Raw genomic sequence first — 16,843 nt, forward strand, 5'->3', positions numbered from 1 at the left:
TGTCGCGGCATGCTACCACTGTTAAAGACTGCGATGGAGCTCCGTATGCCACGGCAAACTGGCTGACACTGACGGCGGCGGTGCATAAATGCTGCGCAGCTAGCGCCATTTGACGGCCAACACCGCGGTTCCTGGTGTGTCCGCTGTGCCGTGCGTGTGATCATTGCTTGTACAGCTCTCTCGCAGTGTCCAGAGCAAGTATGGTGGGTCTGACACACCGGTGTCAATGTGTTCTTTTTTCCATTTCCAGGAGTGTATTTTATATTAGCTGCAAAGACTGTCTGGTAACCCTGCATTCCAGTCGCACCCTATAGCTAACTGCACTGCTCTGTGTAAATCCCTCAGACCCCCTGACCATACACGGCTTGACATTTCTGCATGCAACCTCTTAAGAAAGCACTAAGTACCCTCTGCTCAGCTTCTTGCCAATTAATTTCACTGACTGCATCATCCTGTCCTAAATCACAGGTATATCCATTACTTTTCCTTATCCTATCCGCAAATTGTTCCTCAGTTCAAAAATGGTTCAAATGGCTCTGAGGACTATGGGACTTAATTGCTGGGGCGTCAGTCACCTAGAACTTAGAACTACTTAAACCTAACTAACTTAAGGACATCACACACATCCATGCCCGAGGCAGGATTCGAACCTTCGACCGCAGCGGTCACGCGGTTGCATACTGTAGCGCCTAGAACCGCTCGGCCACTCCGCACGGCGTTCTACAGTTTCCGTATTTCTCTTAGTTATTATGCCTCTTTGTTCCCTGTAGTGAATGGCGGTATTATGAAACGTCCCCTTAGAACAATTTATACAGGACTGTGCTTAAACTGACATACAATATTTTTAGCACAACGCAATCTGACTTTCAAAAATCCCTGCAAAAGAATGGCCCTGAGTAACATTAAACTATACCTTTCAGAAATCACTTACCTCACAAAAATCTTCATTACTCGAACTACTGCAGTACAGCGAGCGCCACTACTGCCAGCTAAACAAAAGATTCAAACTACGGAAGGCACTAACTACTGATAGGGATAGTTAGCAAACGAAAGATATTAATAGAGAACAAACAATGTATTTACCTTGATAGTCATAATATATATAGCAGTTCATGACAAATTACAAAACTCCGCCATCTCTCTCCCCAAATCCACCACTGCTGGCGGCTCACCTCCAACTGTGCAACGCTACTCGCTGTTCACATCCAGCTGCCTAACACTACAATGGCGAGTATTACAACAATGTAAAGCAGCCACAGACTGCTACGTAACGTTGCCAATAAGAAAACATAAACAGCCTACTTACATAGCTCCAGCTGCCTAACACTACAATGGCGAGTATTACAACAATGCAAAGCAACCACAGACTGCTAAGTAACGTTGCCAAAAAAAACATAAACAGCCTACTTACATAGAAACCAAGCTCCCCACAAAAAAATTTTACAAATTGTTTTGGGCAGTGGGCAATAATGATTAGATAAAATTTTTCATAATTACAATAACAAAGATATCAAATGCACACACTTATTGATACAATGTTGGTCAAAAGCTAAAATTTTCTCACAGTCCATAAAGACAGTCCTGATCGTTTATTACAGTAAAATAGCAGTGTTTTTCTCAAAGTCTGAGCAGTAAAAGAAAATGCACACGGAAGTAGTGGATTTCCACACAGTCTTGAAGAAGTAATGTTGTCCTTCAAACAGAAAGACAGTACTGACTCTTGACATGCAGGCAGGTAATGGGCCACAACAGAGCAAACCCACAGCAGAGTCATTCGACGTTTTGAAGAATATTGGTAGGTAGGTCATCACAGAGCAGACCCACTGTAGTCCTGGTAGAGAGTATGGTATTGCTGGGCCACCAGAGGTGCAGACCCACTGTAGTCCTTGTAGAAATAATGGTATTGGTGGGCCATCAAAGATGCAGACCCACTGTAGTCCTTGTAGAGATGGCTAGCAGCCATCCGTTGCGACTGTGCAGGCGCACAATCACCATCGAAGATTCTTGCGGAGAATATAGCAAGTCCATAACCACCACTTGTGCACTCACAAAGTTTTTGGAATTGTCCTTAGAACCAGCAATACTGTTATCCAGTCCCTTGCTGAATTATTAACACATGTGCAAACACTATCAGTTCCTACTTCTCACATATTGTCCATATACTGTGACCAACAGAAACATGTGCAGTGAAATGGAACTTACAAGTACTTAATTTGATGACCTGGTGTCAATTACAATTTTATAACATAAGAAAACAATAACAAAGGTACAAAATACATCATTAAAGACATAATAATACAGATAACATTTGTAGTAATACAGGCTTTACAAAAGAATATAAATAGATATATACATCAGTGTTACAGGAATTATGACATAAGTAAATACATAAAAGATCAGAATAACTTTTGAAACATCAACTTCACACATGAGCATTAAAACAGACCAGAATAAATAATGTCTAAACATCTTTACAAAGGAAATAACATATTATAAATTCAAATTATATTTGAGGATAACAGTATTCCTCATCATAGTGAATGTAGCTTAGTACTAGAACAGAAAAAAATTTCTATGAAACAGTACACAGAGACAGGAAGAAAAGAAATACACAAGGGTACACAAACACATAGCATAATAATACAAAAGGAAAGGACAGGGTTTGTTTTACTGCAGTATTTTGCAAACAAAACTTTCTTTACTTCTTGGAGATCTCCCTTCATTCATCATTATTCCCAAATGTCCTATCTATACCTGCTTTCTGTATTCTATTCATATTTCTTTCAAAATAATTATTTCTCAGTGCACAATACTCATTTTTACCAAATCTGTTTCTTATATCTTCTCAATGCGTTTCTTCCAATTCATCGCAACTCATTCTCTTATATAGTCTACCCCCTCTTAAGCTAACTTAAATCTATTGAGCTCAGATGCTAAACTAAGGGACGAGGCAATGCAGCAGCACAAAACAAGTAACACAAACATCAATGACAAAAAATTCAAACTGGCAAAGAAATTGCAATATTACAACTAGTATAAGCCAACGAGCAGCAAACAAGAAAAATAAATCTGGCTTAGCAGAGTAACACAAATTAAAATTCAGTAGCACTATGCCTGGCAAACAGCAGCTTATATCTAAACATGACAAAGCTCAAGCAGAAAAAATATTACACTGAGAATGACCATGTCTAATACCAATGTCACATCTTAACACTAGAGTGATGATCACAATTTATTCTAGAAAAGAAATTACCAAGTCATTAAAAATAGTATTTATGCAATTCCTGTGAAGGGAAATGTCTATTTGTGCTCTCTTTTCCAAGAAAGTTTACTGGGTCTGTAGACAGAAAATAGTGATATTAGTACATCTATTAAATTCTATAATAAGCAATGATGTAGTGCAGCTAGAAACTAGGTATGAAAGAAAATGAGCAAATATGTACAAAGGAAGGCATGAAACATCATTCATTAGCCATATGGCATTTCATAAGGTAGTAAAAAATTCTCTCAATTCTCGAGAAAGACGATTGTCATAATCAGGTGTGCAGATGTAAGTATCTTTCCAAGTAATGAGCGTGTCGTATTTGCAGTACTTTCTACAAAGGTATGTCAATAGCGAGGATAATGGCCTCCCTTTTTTTTCCCATCTGTGCCTCTGGAAGGCACACGCTAATGGCTTTTTCCAAGGCGACTGTCGCCCAGCTGGGTGCCCACGACGCATTAGGTGCAGGTGGTCACTTAACTTTCTTACTGAAATATTTACGACACCAGTTTCCACTACAGTGACCGTCTCATATAAAAATTTCACAGGTCGAAAATTTACGTTACAAATCTGTAGAAACAAAATCCTTTAAATATAACAGAGTCCAAAAAATTTTCGCCGGCATTGTGATACATTCACGCATTTACACACATTTCATAACTCTTAAAGTACGATTCTTGGTTTCCAACATCCTTTTTCACAAGTCAGAGTCCCTAACCACTATTCATTACTCCTTACCTTATTACACATATACATATTCGTCGTCATAAAAATAACATCAAAACACCTCAGTCAAATCTCAGAAACGTCGTAGCTTTATGCAATAATTTCAAAACCTAGAGAAAATTCTCTGCTCATTTCAATAGTCTCATCTACCTCAAACGTACTTTAAAAATCATGATCCCATACCAAATACATCATTCAAAGCTCTCGTAGTATCATAATGATTCCGAAAAAATATGAACAGTTTACAAAGTACAGACAAAATACAGTTTCATAAGTGTGAAGTTACCCAACTGTGTAATTGCGTAAACATGTGTCACTGATGTAGTAAAAAAAATGTTTATCTCTCAGTTAAATGATCAGATAGCTGTGTAATTCTGTGTTTGAGAAATATGGTACCGATGTGTAAAGTTGTATAAGCAAATAACATATTAGCTAGGGCTCCTTGTGCTTGCCAAACACATGGTACACAAAGTAGGCATGTACCCCCCTGAGAATAAATGTAATTATATCCTCAAGTGTTACAGATTACAGCAATGGAATGAAATCTATCACGGAAAACTTTCTTTGTAATTCAAAAATCTTGAAAAATAAATGGTTTAAGTACAAAATTGATCACTCAAATGCGTGTCCTGTAGCACTAAATGTGCGACTTGCTTTAAGATAATTCTGTGGAAGTGTCGTAGTTATCGTCCTCTGTAAGCAAAGTTCTGCTGAAGTCAATGTACTTACCTCATCATAAACGAAAGTGAAATGCTTTGCGAATAGATATCGTAGTTATTATGTTTATTGGCGTGATGAAGAAAGTACTGTACAGTAACGTATTGTTGTGCCACGAAAAAGGCTGTCTCATTGTTGCTATACCACAAAAGTTACTACTAAAACATGTTTTACTTTCCAGAAGAATTAAGAAAAACTGTGCAGATATAAAACAGATACACCGCAAAAGCAACAAGGTAAATTGTGTCACACATTAGTAGCGTTGTGATATAGTCATGTAGCTGTCAAATAAACTAACCACTGTGTCACCTGGTATCTCTCAGAAAGCACCTTGAATCCATAATGTATTTGCAAGTAAACCAAAATGTTGCATTAAAATCTCATTAGCAGTACTGATAAATGTTCTAAGTATGTGAGCCTTATAGTCGTTACGTAAACGTGCAACTAACAAGCAAGAATGTACACACACAATAACACTGTGTCGTCTGTTCACAATAACAATGCATTCGTAATTTCTGTTTAAATAAGTTCTCTTGGTTCTTGACTGGATATTTAACATCAAACATTGTTGCATATTAACAGATTCTAAGTTTGACAAAGCATACTAGTAATGTAAAGTGAAAAGTTATATGGCAAAGACAAAGTTAAAAATCAGATTATCTTTCAGTAAACGGTTTTACATGTGAAATGTGGTGTAAACCTTTACTCTTCCTAGTACGCGGAGTTTCAACTTCAACGCAATTATCATGTGGTATACATCGGATTCTGTAAGGTCCATTGTAAACTAGAAAGAATTTGTGACTCAAGTGTTTCTTCTTATGTGACAATGAATGAGCTTTAATGAGAACTTTCTGACCAATATACAATTTCTTTGCATTTGCTTTACCGTGTAGTTTTCTCCTTTTGTCTGCTGCAGATTTTATATTTTTAAGAGCCAAATCAATTATGTCTTTGTGTCGAAGTTTACGGGTATTCGGGAAAGGTACAAGCTCTCTGATTCTGTTCGGTGGTTCTTCATTCTTCAGTACAAGAATAGGTGGTAAAGCAGTGGAATCATGAGGCATTTCATTCAGCACATTTTGAAATAATTGTAAATATCTGTCCCAATGCTGATGCTTTCTGTGACAATAAAGTCTGCAAAGCTTATTGATTTCTTTCATAATCCTTTCAGACGGGTTGCAATGTGGTGAGTACAATGAAATAAAAACAGGTTTGATTTTATGATTCCGAAGCATGCGTGACCAAACAGCAGATCTAAATTGCGGTCCGTTATCTGAAAGGACTTTAGCAACGTGGCCAACTTCACGTAAGAAATTTTTAACAAAGGCGTTGGATACAGATCGTCCAGTGGCTTTACGTAACGGAGTGAAAGAAACAAATTTTGAAGTAAGTTCAACAGCGACTAGAACGTACGAAAATCCATTCGATGTTCTGACAAGGGGTCCCAATAGATCAACTGCAGCAAATTCTTTTAATTTAGAAGGAATGATAGGAAACAACGGAGCACGATGTGAGATAGTAGATGGTTTAGCCTTTTGACAAAGTTTACAAATAGACAGGACTCTTCGAATTCTCTTTTCCATATTGTTAAAATAACAAGTCGTTCGAAGAATATGATAACATTTTCGTGGACCAAAATGTGCATAGCTGAAATGAATGTACCAAATGAGCTTATTAACAAAATCGTCAGGAATGCAAAGTACCCATAGCTTGTCATCAACAGTGCAGCGTTTGAACAGTATGTTGTTTCTAACCAGATAACAATGCCGAATCTGTGTGTGTGTCTTTTCATGCCATTTGCTTTTGATGTCTCTCCAAATCGGATCTTCATCTTGTTCATGAGCAATGTCCTTTAAAGATGTGGTGATGAAGTTTTCAAAGGCGACTTTCTGAATGTAAAGAATACTGAAATTTTTCTCGAGGTTGCCTTCTGTGGTACTTTTCTCAAGCCCAGCCGGTGCGCGTGACAGTGCGTCCGCAACAATGTTCTCCTTGCCGGGAATGTAGACTATTGTGAAGTGGAATTCTTGCAGAGACAATGCCCAACGTTTAACCTGTCATGATTTAATTTTGAAGACATAAGAAATTGTAATGCACGATGATCACTGTATACCTTTACGTGCTTACCAGAAAGAAAGAAACGGAATTTGTTAAATGCCCAAACGATAGCTACAGCTTCTAATTCAGTAACGGAATAATTTTTTTCAGATTTTGTTAGCACTCGGCTAGCAAAAGCAATGGTTTTCTGAACGGTAGTGTCATTTTCTATGGCTTCTTGAAATAAATGGGCACCAAGACCGACTTTAGAAGAATCCGTGCTAAGGCAGAATTTTTGTGACAGATCTGGATGTGCTAGTATTGGCGCGTTAAGTAGCGATTCTTTCAAAGAACTGAATTCCAACTGTGCTTGTTCGTCCCAGTTCCAAATAGTATTTTTTCCAGTGAGAGAACAAAGTTTTGGGGTAACAAGAATTTGCATATTCAGAAAACGACGGTAAAAATTTACGAGACCTAGAAAACTGCGGACTTGTTTTTTGTGGATGGAACTGGAATGGCTCCGATTGCTTCTAACTTTTCAGGGTCCGGCTGAATGCCTTCAAAGAAATAATATGTCCCAAAAACTTCACCTTTGTCCCACCGAATTCAGACTTTTCCAAGTTAACTGTAATTCCAGATTCTGCAAAAATACGTAACAAACTGTTGAGGATGTGAGTATGTTATTCCCATGAAGCTTCTGCTATTAGAATATCGTCCACGTATAAGGTGATGTGACGTTTTAAGAACTCAGGTAATATGGAATTTAGCTCGCGAATGAATGCGGCTGAAGAAATGTTCAAACCAAAGGGAAGTTTCCGAAACTGATAACAAACGCCAAAACAAAGGAAAGCTGTGTATTTTCGACATTCTGGATGAAGTTCGATCTGATAAAAGCTGGATCTGAGATCAATGGAAGACAACACTTCTACACCATTAAAATTTTGAAGAAGTTCTTCCAACGTTTGCGCCCTGTCTGTTTCAGGAATAATGATAGTATTGATTTGTCTCGAATCTAAGACAAGCCTGATCGATCCATTTTTCTTCTCAACAACATGTAATGGATTGTTGTATGAGCTTACTGCAGGCTCAATAATACCCTCGTCAAGCATAGATTGTATTTCTGTTCTAACACGGTCTCTATAATGTGCCGGAATTATGTATGGTCTAACACAAAATTTAGTATGCTCACGAACACGAAATTGGTATTGAAATCGCTTGATTGTTCCTGTTTTATGAGTAAAAACTGTGGAATGTGCTTGTAAAATTTCAAAAAGGTCCTGCCTATCAGTGTCATTACAATTCTCAATTGTTTGAATTTTATTCTGAATTAACTCATTAATTTCAAATATGCTGTCGATATCATCCCTGTCAGTACTTGCAGAGTGATTGTTGGTGTCTAGTTCCGTAGAAAATTCCGAACTGTTGTCTAACAGAAGGTAAAGCCGGTTAATTTCCTCGTCATGGTTTGAGAGCCAATCTTCAAATTTCAAAGCTATTGACTTACCTTCCTTCTCTAAACTTATTTCCGCATCGTGAAAGTTTAAGATTGCTTTGTATTCATTCAAAAAGGCTACTCCCAATATAATTTCCGTCGACAATAATGGAACAATAAGAAAGTTCATAGAGAAGCTGTGGCTTTGGCAAAGGAATTCTAAATTGGTTTGTTGGCGTACATCTACACTTTTTCCAAAGATTGCACCTTGTAATTTAATCTTACGTAACGGAAGTGTGGGGCAATCGTTCGATTTGTTGCATTTGCTAAAAGCTGTTTCACTAATTACTGAAATGGGACTGCCAGAGTCAAGTACTGCCGTAAATTTTACGTCATTTACAGTAATGTGAATCACAGGATATGCAATGTTGTTATGTTTTATGTCGTGTTCCTGGAGTAAGATGTCCCTAATGTCTTCCATTTTAACGTAATTACTAGCTACGGCAGCTGCGTCGTTAGTTTCATACGTACGTTTTGTGGCTGCCAGCGGTATGAGTCATTTCCTATTGTCTCTTTGTTGCCGCGCGTCGTTATTGGGGTTTGGAGACCTAACGTCTACAAATTCACTTTGACGAGAGGGTCCTGCTCTGTTTGAATCCCGCCAGTTCTGATGCGATTCAGGTCTGTCGTTACGATCATATCGTCTGTCGTCATGTCGGTAGTTCCTGTAGTTTCTTTCTTCTCGGTTAAGTGGTGGAGAATTTCTCCCTGAATTATCACTGCACGGTGGACCGCTGCGTCTAAAGTTATTCTGTCTCCCGTAATAATAATAGTTCTGGATCCCATATTCTCTGTTTCTATGGTTATCTCTGTCATATTCATTACTACAGAAATGCGATCTTTCTCTGTAACTAATTTTCTGCCAACGGTTGTGGTGTCTGTTTTGGTCACGATTTGTGTGGTGAGAATAGCCTTGTCGCGTCCAGTTACCGTTTCTGTCGTCACGGAATTGTGACGGATGTGACCTGCAGTGATTGTTTTCCTGTTTTCGCATCCCGCGACTGTCTGTGTCAATTTCTAATTCTTGTAAGAGTCCCTGAAAAGCTTCAATGTCGTCTTTGCAACGTCCTGCCAAAATAATATGCCGTAAATGTTCAGGCAAGTTGATTAAGCAAATGCGGATGAGTTCTGAGGGGCTGTATGGGTTTCACAGGTACTCATTCTTGTGCAACATGTCTTCAGAATATTTCACAAGACTGGAAAATTCAGATTGTCGAAATGTTTCATCATTATGATGCCATGTTTTACTCGGTCTTGCGTGGCTTGAGACCAATATGCTGAGAGGGAGGCATGGTAAAACTCTCCTTCACTGTGGCAATCGTGAATAACCGATCGCATTCTTACAGCTGGTTCATTCTCTAAGTAGCCACACATAAATTCTAATCTGTGCTCTAATGACCAGTTGGGAGGAAAACAATGAGAGAATTGATGGAGCCACGCTTGTGGATGAATGTCGTTGGCAGAATTCTTAAATGTTTTGAATTTACGTGTAGCAATGAACAGCTTATAGTCAAAGTCATCATGTCGGCGAGTCGCATATCGGTCATTGTTACGTCGTTTCGGCGGTTCCATTTCAAAATTCGGTGCACCTTGCCAATTTCTTTCATAATTTCCGAAATGCGCTGTGTTATTATTTTGTGGCTGTTCCGTATTTCTATGCCCCTCTTCCTGTATTGGGGCGCGAGTGTCCTCTGAAATACGTAATTCTTGTATTAACTGTGTCAGCTGATCTTGTACTTCCCGGATTTCTCTTTGGTGTTGCGTATTAATCTGATTCTGATTTTGTTTGCATTTCCTAATTTGTTTGCACTCTTCTGTGTCATTCAGATTATCATCTACCTTCGTAGATAAATTAGTGACCTGATCCGAAAATTCGGCTACTTTCTCCGATAGTGAGCACATTTCCTCAGTGTGTTTTTCTGAACCAAGTTTCAGAGTGTCCGTTTGTGTTGAAATCGAATCTATTGTGTCCTTTAAGTTTTCTTGAGTTTTTGCAAGTTGCGTAACCGAATCGGTAGATGCAACTGAGTCAAATTTAGCTTGCAAGGTGTCGTGATTTTCATGAACAATAGTTTGCAGTTCTTTTATGGCTGCTTCGTGATTCTGTAATGCATTCTCATGACGCGAATAAATAGGTTGGAAATGCTCACAAATTTGTGTTTTTACGTCATTACAGACTTTTTGACATTTCGATTCGATGTTATGTAACTCAGTAGTTAAATCTTCACGTGTGTGTTCAAGCGTGGTGTCTAACTTTTGAAGATTTTGTTCCATTGTGTCTAACTTTTTAAGATTTTGTTCCACTGTGTCTAACTTTTGAAGCTTTTGCTGTGCTTGTCGCTGATTTTGTTCCATTGTGTCTAACTGTTGCTGTGTTTGTCTCTGATTTTGTTCCATTGTGTCTAACTTTTGAAGCCTTTGTCCCATTTGTCTCTGATTTTGTTCCATTTGTTGCATTAATTGCAATAATAATGTATTAGTGTCTGGAATCTGTTTCTCTATGCTTTTTGGCAGTGCATTTTCACCGGCAACATTCACACTTTGACATGCAGAAAATGTGTCTTGACTCATTTGAGAAAACGGTGAGGACCCAAAACCTAAGTCTACAGTATTTGCAATATTGTGTTCTGTCATTTCGGATTCCTGAGGCGAGCTGTTGGCGACCGATCGATCGATAATGCTTCCTTGTTCACTACCTGTTTCACTGTCTACACCATTATTTGCCGCCCACTCCATTTCCCTATGCACAATTACCAAATTACTACTTCGAATGTCTGTTAATTCACTACACAGTGGTGCTGATAAGCTACGCTCATCGTCACTATTATTTCTCAGTTTACTTTGGAGCCTAGTGTTACGTTTTTCACACGCCATTATTGTCACAATATTTCACACGACAACACAGAAAAACACAATTTGAAGAGCAAAAATAGGGGAACACATTAACATAGCACTGAAAATAATATCTAGATAATTGCAGCTGCGAAATACTTGGTGCAAATCTACATGCATGCCACAACTGTTTTACTGTACAACAATGAAAGACTGCAACTACAAAGGAGATTCTCTCTACAATTACGCACTAGCAATAAAAAATAGCTACACTAATTACACAAACTACAAGAAAAAAATCAGAAGATTCCAGTGAGGTATCCTGGCAGGGTCGCCATATGAAACATCCCCTTAGAACAATTTATACAGAACTGTGCTTAAACTGACATACAATATTTATATCACAACGCAATCTGACTTTCAAAAATCCCTGCAAAAGAATGGCCCTGAGTAACATTAAACTATACCTTTCAGAAATCACTTACCTCACAAAAATCTTCATTACTCGAACTACTGCAGTATAGCGAGCGCCACTACTGCCAGCTAAACAAAAGATTCAAACTACGGAAGGCACTAACTACTGATAGGGATAGTTAGCAAATGAAAGATATTAATAGAGAACAAACAATGTATTTACCTTGATAGTCACAATATATATAGCAGTTCATGACAAATTACAAAACTCCGCCATCTCTCTCCCCAAATCCACCACTGCTGGCGGCTCACCTCCAACTGTGCAATGCTACGTGCTGTTCACATCCAGCTGCCTAACACTACAATGGCGAGTATTACAACAATGCAAAGCAGCCACAGACTGCTACGTAACGTTGCCAATAAGAAAACATAAACAGCCTACTTACAAAAGGACATCACACACATCCATGCCCGAGGCAGGATTCGAACCTTCGACCGCAGCGGTCACGTGGTTGCAGACTGTAGCGCCTAGAACCGCTCGGCCACTCCGCACGGCGTTCTACAGTTTCCGTATTTCTATTAGTTATTATGCATCTTTGTTCCCTGTAGTGAATGGCGGTATTTAGTTTCGTATATCTCTAAATTAACCATTCTTTCAATTCTTCAGATGTTGTGTCTCCTCTAAGAACTTCTGTATACCCTACATAAGTTTAACCTTCCCCTGTCAGTCTCAGTTTGGCAGCACTCAGTAATTCCTTATCATATCAACCTTCCACCTCGGACAGATTCCCAAAGTCTCCCACAAAAGCCTGCACATGCTCGGTTGCCTTACCAAAAAAATGATTAATTTAACTTGAGACTGAAAAACCTACACCCCATTGTGCTGAGTCTGATGCTCCAACACATGCAGTTCTGTATTATCCGTTGCAAATTGTGCTACCTTTTCTAACAATATACGCACGGCTTCCAACTCTGAAACATCTTGCGTCTCTGGTTCCGTCGAAGTTTCGTCCTTGACAATACTCATTTTGAGAAGTAGCATTCACAAGACGAGAAAATAAAATACATTAACTTCATTTTTATGTCTAGCCATTAGCCATCTCGTCTCCCAGCATTGTCTAGCCATATGCCCCTAACGATTTATATATATATATATATATATATATATATATATATATATATATATATATAACATTTTACTGGAATTGATTCCATACCGGGTGCTCCGTGGCCTTCAAGATTACACTGCGCACCTCTGACAAACACTAACCAATCGTGACTTGCATTACCTCTAAAACTAGACAGATCTGCTGGTTTCCACCTGCAATAAAAAATCTACTTTACAAAATGTACTACCATCAAACCTTTCCACCATGGCCTAAATACAATCAAAAATATTTTGGACTCCCCATACCATAGGCTGTAGTGTCATACGTTGCTTTAAGAAGACGATGTCAGTGATCTGACACCAGTGATAGATGCCCCTTGGATTGTCACCGCTAGAGAGTGAAGTGAGACAAAATGACAATAGCAGATTTTTTAAATTCTTGATCCTGGCCCTCGTAACACCATGGAACAGTTGGGTGCACGCGTCCAGTTTCCTCTCATATGAAAATGATAGATGTCTGGCATTGCTGACAGTGGAGAGAGTGGGGCCAAGCATGGGATCACCTGAATGTCACTGGCAACGTCACGCCTAGATGACACCATGGCAGTGCAGCTGACGATACCACGCAGGCGTCTGTGACCTCCATCCACCAACAGGGGCCTTCTGCTCTGGTGGCGGCTGTTCTCATGACAGAGCAGGCTGCCGCATCTCGTGGTCAAACAGCGGACCCTGCACTGTATTCTGGGATGTCACTATGGGCATCACAGGCTTGCGACATAGGCTGTGATTCTGAGACAAGACCATTGCATTACAAGAATAGCTGAGTGCTTACATGCTCAAAACTATGTTCGTTTAGGGCTTAAGGCATCCATCTAAACATTGCTGTGGTGACAAGTGAGGAAAGGCTTCCGTTCTTCTGCCTTGGTGTTGCATCATCATATGTTTCGCAACGCCTGTCAGCTCTGGCATACTTTTTGACCGAGTACAGTCTATACACACTATATAGTGTGTATCGACTGTACTGGGTCAAATATATATAGTGCGTGTTGACTGTACTCGGTCAAAAAAGTGTGCCATAGCTGACAGACGTATGCGTTATTACAAGATACAGTAGATACAGTTTTAATTATATTTATCTCCTTTTTATGTTCTTCCAGAAATATAGGTATTAATATCGCACATTTTATGGCTGAGTGATATAGGACAATCTTATGGGACTGGTAGTGTGTTGAGTTTGATAGTTTAATTTAATCCCTATTAATTGATATGCGAAAAATATCGAACCCTCTTCTGTCACCTGTAATTGGCATTTGAGATCTAAAAGTCGCACAGGTAAATTTATTTCTTTTTACGTGAACACTGCTAACCATTCAAAAGAGCTGATCAATTTGGTCTTCCATGGCATTACATACAATTAATACCATTAGCATACCTTGAATATAACTAAATTTCTAGTTTTGTAGGTGAATGATTCGATAAAATTTTTTTCTACTGTCCTTATAAAAATGTTGGCCAGTATACCATGCTATCGAATTAGCCATTTCAAGGCCCTCTAAGTGTTAACATTTTTCGTTAAACTCGATATAATTCTATTTTGCTACCACATTTAAAAGTCGTATTAATTTTGTAATGTTTCCAGAAGTTATTTCATTTTTATTATCACTAAGGGTCTCCTCTATTATTTCTAAAGTAGTTTGAATCAACACATTGATGTAAAAGTTTGTAATACCGAAAGGTACAAGTTTAGTCTCTTGGCTACATATCCGAATTTTGTTTACCAACTCCTGGCTGTTAATTAATGAAAAATTGTTTTCAAAAATATAAGATATATTAGTCTAAACGTGGAAAAATCTCGTTAACTCACCGTATTCACTGTTAATACCTTGGATGGCCTATTTTGTGCACTTTAAACTGGGAACATAGCTTACGAGCCTCTGAATTCATATTAATCAATTGCTTTACCAAACGGTTAGAATCACCTATAGTGACCGTAATTTTTCTTTATAAGGAAGTGGTCAGATCCACTTCCAATTCGGAAGTATTATTCTCATCAAAGAGTTTGATTACATAGTCATCTTTACTAGCGATACTTACGTGTTTTCTTTACCTAATTACGTTACAATGGCTTCTTCTTGCCTAAGTTCAATATAATTAATATTTTTCATCACCTTTAGATCTATATTTTGTGAGCACTCCCTACTAAGATCGTTTTTACTAATAATGATACAAATATCACAGGCTACTCTGATCTGCTGGGAAGTTTCCATTTTTACATCACCTAGCCCGATTTTAAATTCTGCAACTAAATTTTCGATTACAACTGTATCTTTAACATTAGACATAACGTCATACTTAAGCCGTCTACTCAAAAGGATATTTTCTTCCAGTTAAATCTGTTTCCGTTTTGCTAACAACTCTGTTGCTTGTATGTTTGAAATATACTGACGTTACGACATTCCACGGCAGGAAAGGAAACCAACTTCTAAGTTTAGCTTGCTTCCTCTCACGTCTTTCGTAAATTTCATCTTTGCATTCACTTAACCATTCGTTAATAAAAGCCCATACCATGTCAATCCGAATATTAAAATGCACCTGAAAACACTTAATTCTAAAAGCCAATAATACGCCACTTCATTCAGGTTGTCTTTCTTTCTCTGTAGTACATGTATTCTGTTCGATAAGGAAACCCTTGAATGCTAGGTTGCAGAAGGCCAATGACGCTTACGGCATCCGACGTCCGACATATTGTGTATCATGCAACCACAATACTGGCTATAATGGCAACACGTGGCGGGACTGCAGGTATTCAATGGTGAGCATAGCATAAGCTAGAGTGTAGATGAACTGCTTAGTCAACGAGCAACACAACAGTGCTACAGCGCTAGTGGTGTTGATACAAAGCAGAGCAATGGCAACGATAAACAAAGCAAAAATTGCTTTATATCTGCAACAACAATTGCCGGAGTTGCTATTTCAACATCAGAAAGGAAGCCGATTGATTTCGAAGAGTGAGAAAAAAATGGCCGATGAAATATTAGCGTTCCTGCAAGATGAGAATGTGTGATATCGTATACGCTCGACTTTGTGGACAATGTACACTCTTTGACATAAAACTCGACCGGCGGCCGGCCGCTTCAGAGGCTAAGTCCGCGCCGATCGCGACATGGGACAATAAAACTGGCCAACTCGCTAATTCTCTAAGTCCGGTTATCTGCACAATCTGGCAACACTGCAGACTGCGGCACTTCCTGGAGGAAAACTTGCCCCATGATAGAGAAACACTAGGCTGATTACGCCTGTGGTCTAGCGGTAGCGTGCGTTGTTTCTGTTCGTAATATCAGTGGATCGAGAGCAGCTGGCATAAAATATTTTTATAGCCTCTTCTGTCTGAATGCTGAAGACGTGAATGTAATGGTAGCACAGATTCAATCTATTTCGCTTTCTGACACACCGATATCAAAATTTTATCCAGCAACGATTTTGCGGCAGATTTCCTGCAGACTGTCCTCCTCTGGACGCCGTATACGGCAAAGCTCCGTGATCCATTTGCTGGCTACCGGCAGCGGCCGTGGCGACAGCAGCGGCGCTGCACTCCCCCGTTCTTTATCGAAAGCGCCTGCTCCCGCTCATCGCTTTTGATGATTTAAAACGCTTTATTATTAAATGTTGCTCCACAGAAAATTTCTACGATTTCCATTCACGCTCAAAAGCAACGGAGACAGACGCCCTGATTAGTAGGCGGGTATTATATTACATTAATCGGCAAGAGCTGAGTATGGCCCAAAATTAATTTTATAGACTGGGACGAAATTAATCCACCTCGCTACATTCGATGAATTTATAAATGCTTCATACCTCGTTTATTTTCCTTTCAAACTCAATTATTTGTGCAACTTTTGGTCAATGTTCGGATGTTTTCGTCAAGCTGGGGTGAGTGTCTGTGGTGTAAAGTGTATTACAGTTCTTGTTTCATTCCTTATGGTCTCTCTATGCGATAAACTGTGTGAATACCTTGCAATGCATGCTCTGTAGCAGCGCAGGAACACTGCACATTTGGAGTTCCATGTATGGATTCATGAAGTATTTAATGTTGATCGCAAGTGATAGTTAAGGTCATCAGATTTAGACCAGAAAAATTTGTCGTTTTGGAGGTTTCAGAGAACGGAAAGGAATTGCTAACGCCGGTGTTAGAAAACGTCTACAGTTAAATGCTATTGCAAAAATTTAGAAGAGGGAAACTATATTAATCAACATG

Source organism: Schistocerca serialis, chromosome 5 (assembly GCF_023864345.2).
Source record: "Schistocerca serialis cubense isolate TAMUIC-IGC-003099 chromosome 5, iqSchSeri2.2, whole genome shotgun sequence".
NCBI classification, from domain to species: domain Eukaryota; kingdom Metazoa; phylum Arthropoda; class Insecta; order Orthoptera; family Acrididae; genus Schistocerca; species Schistocerca serialis.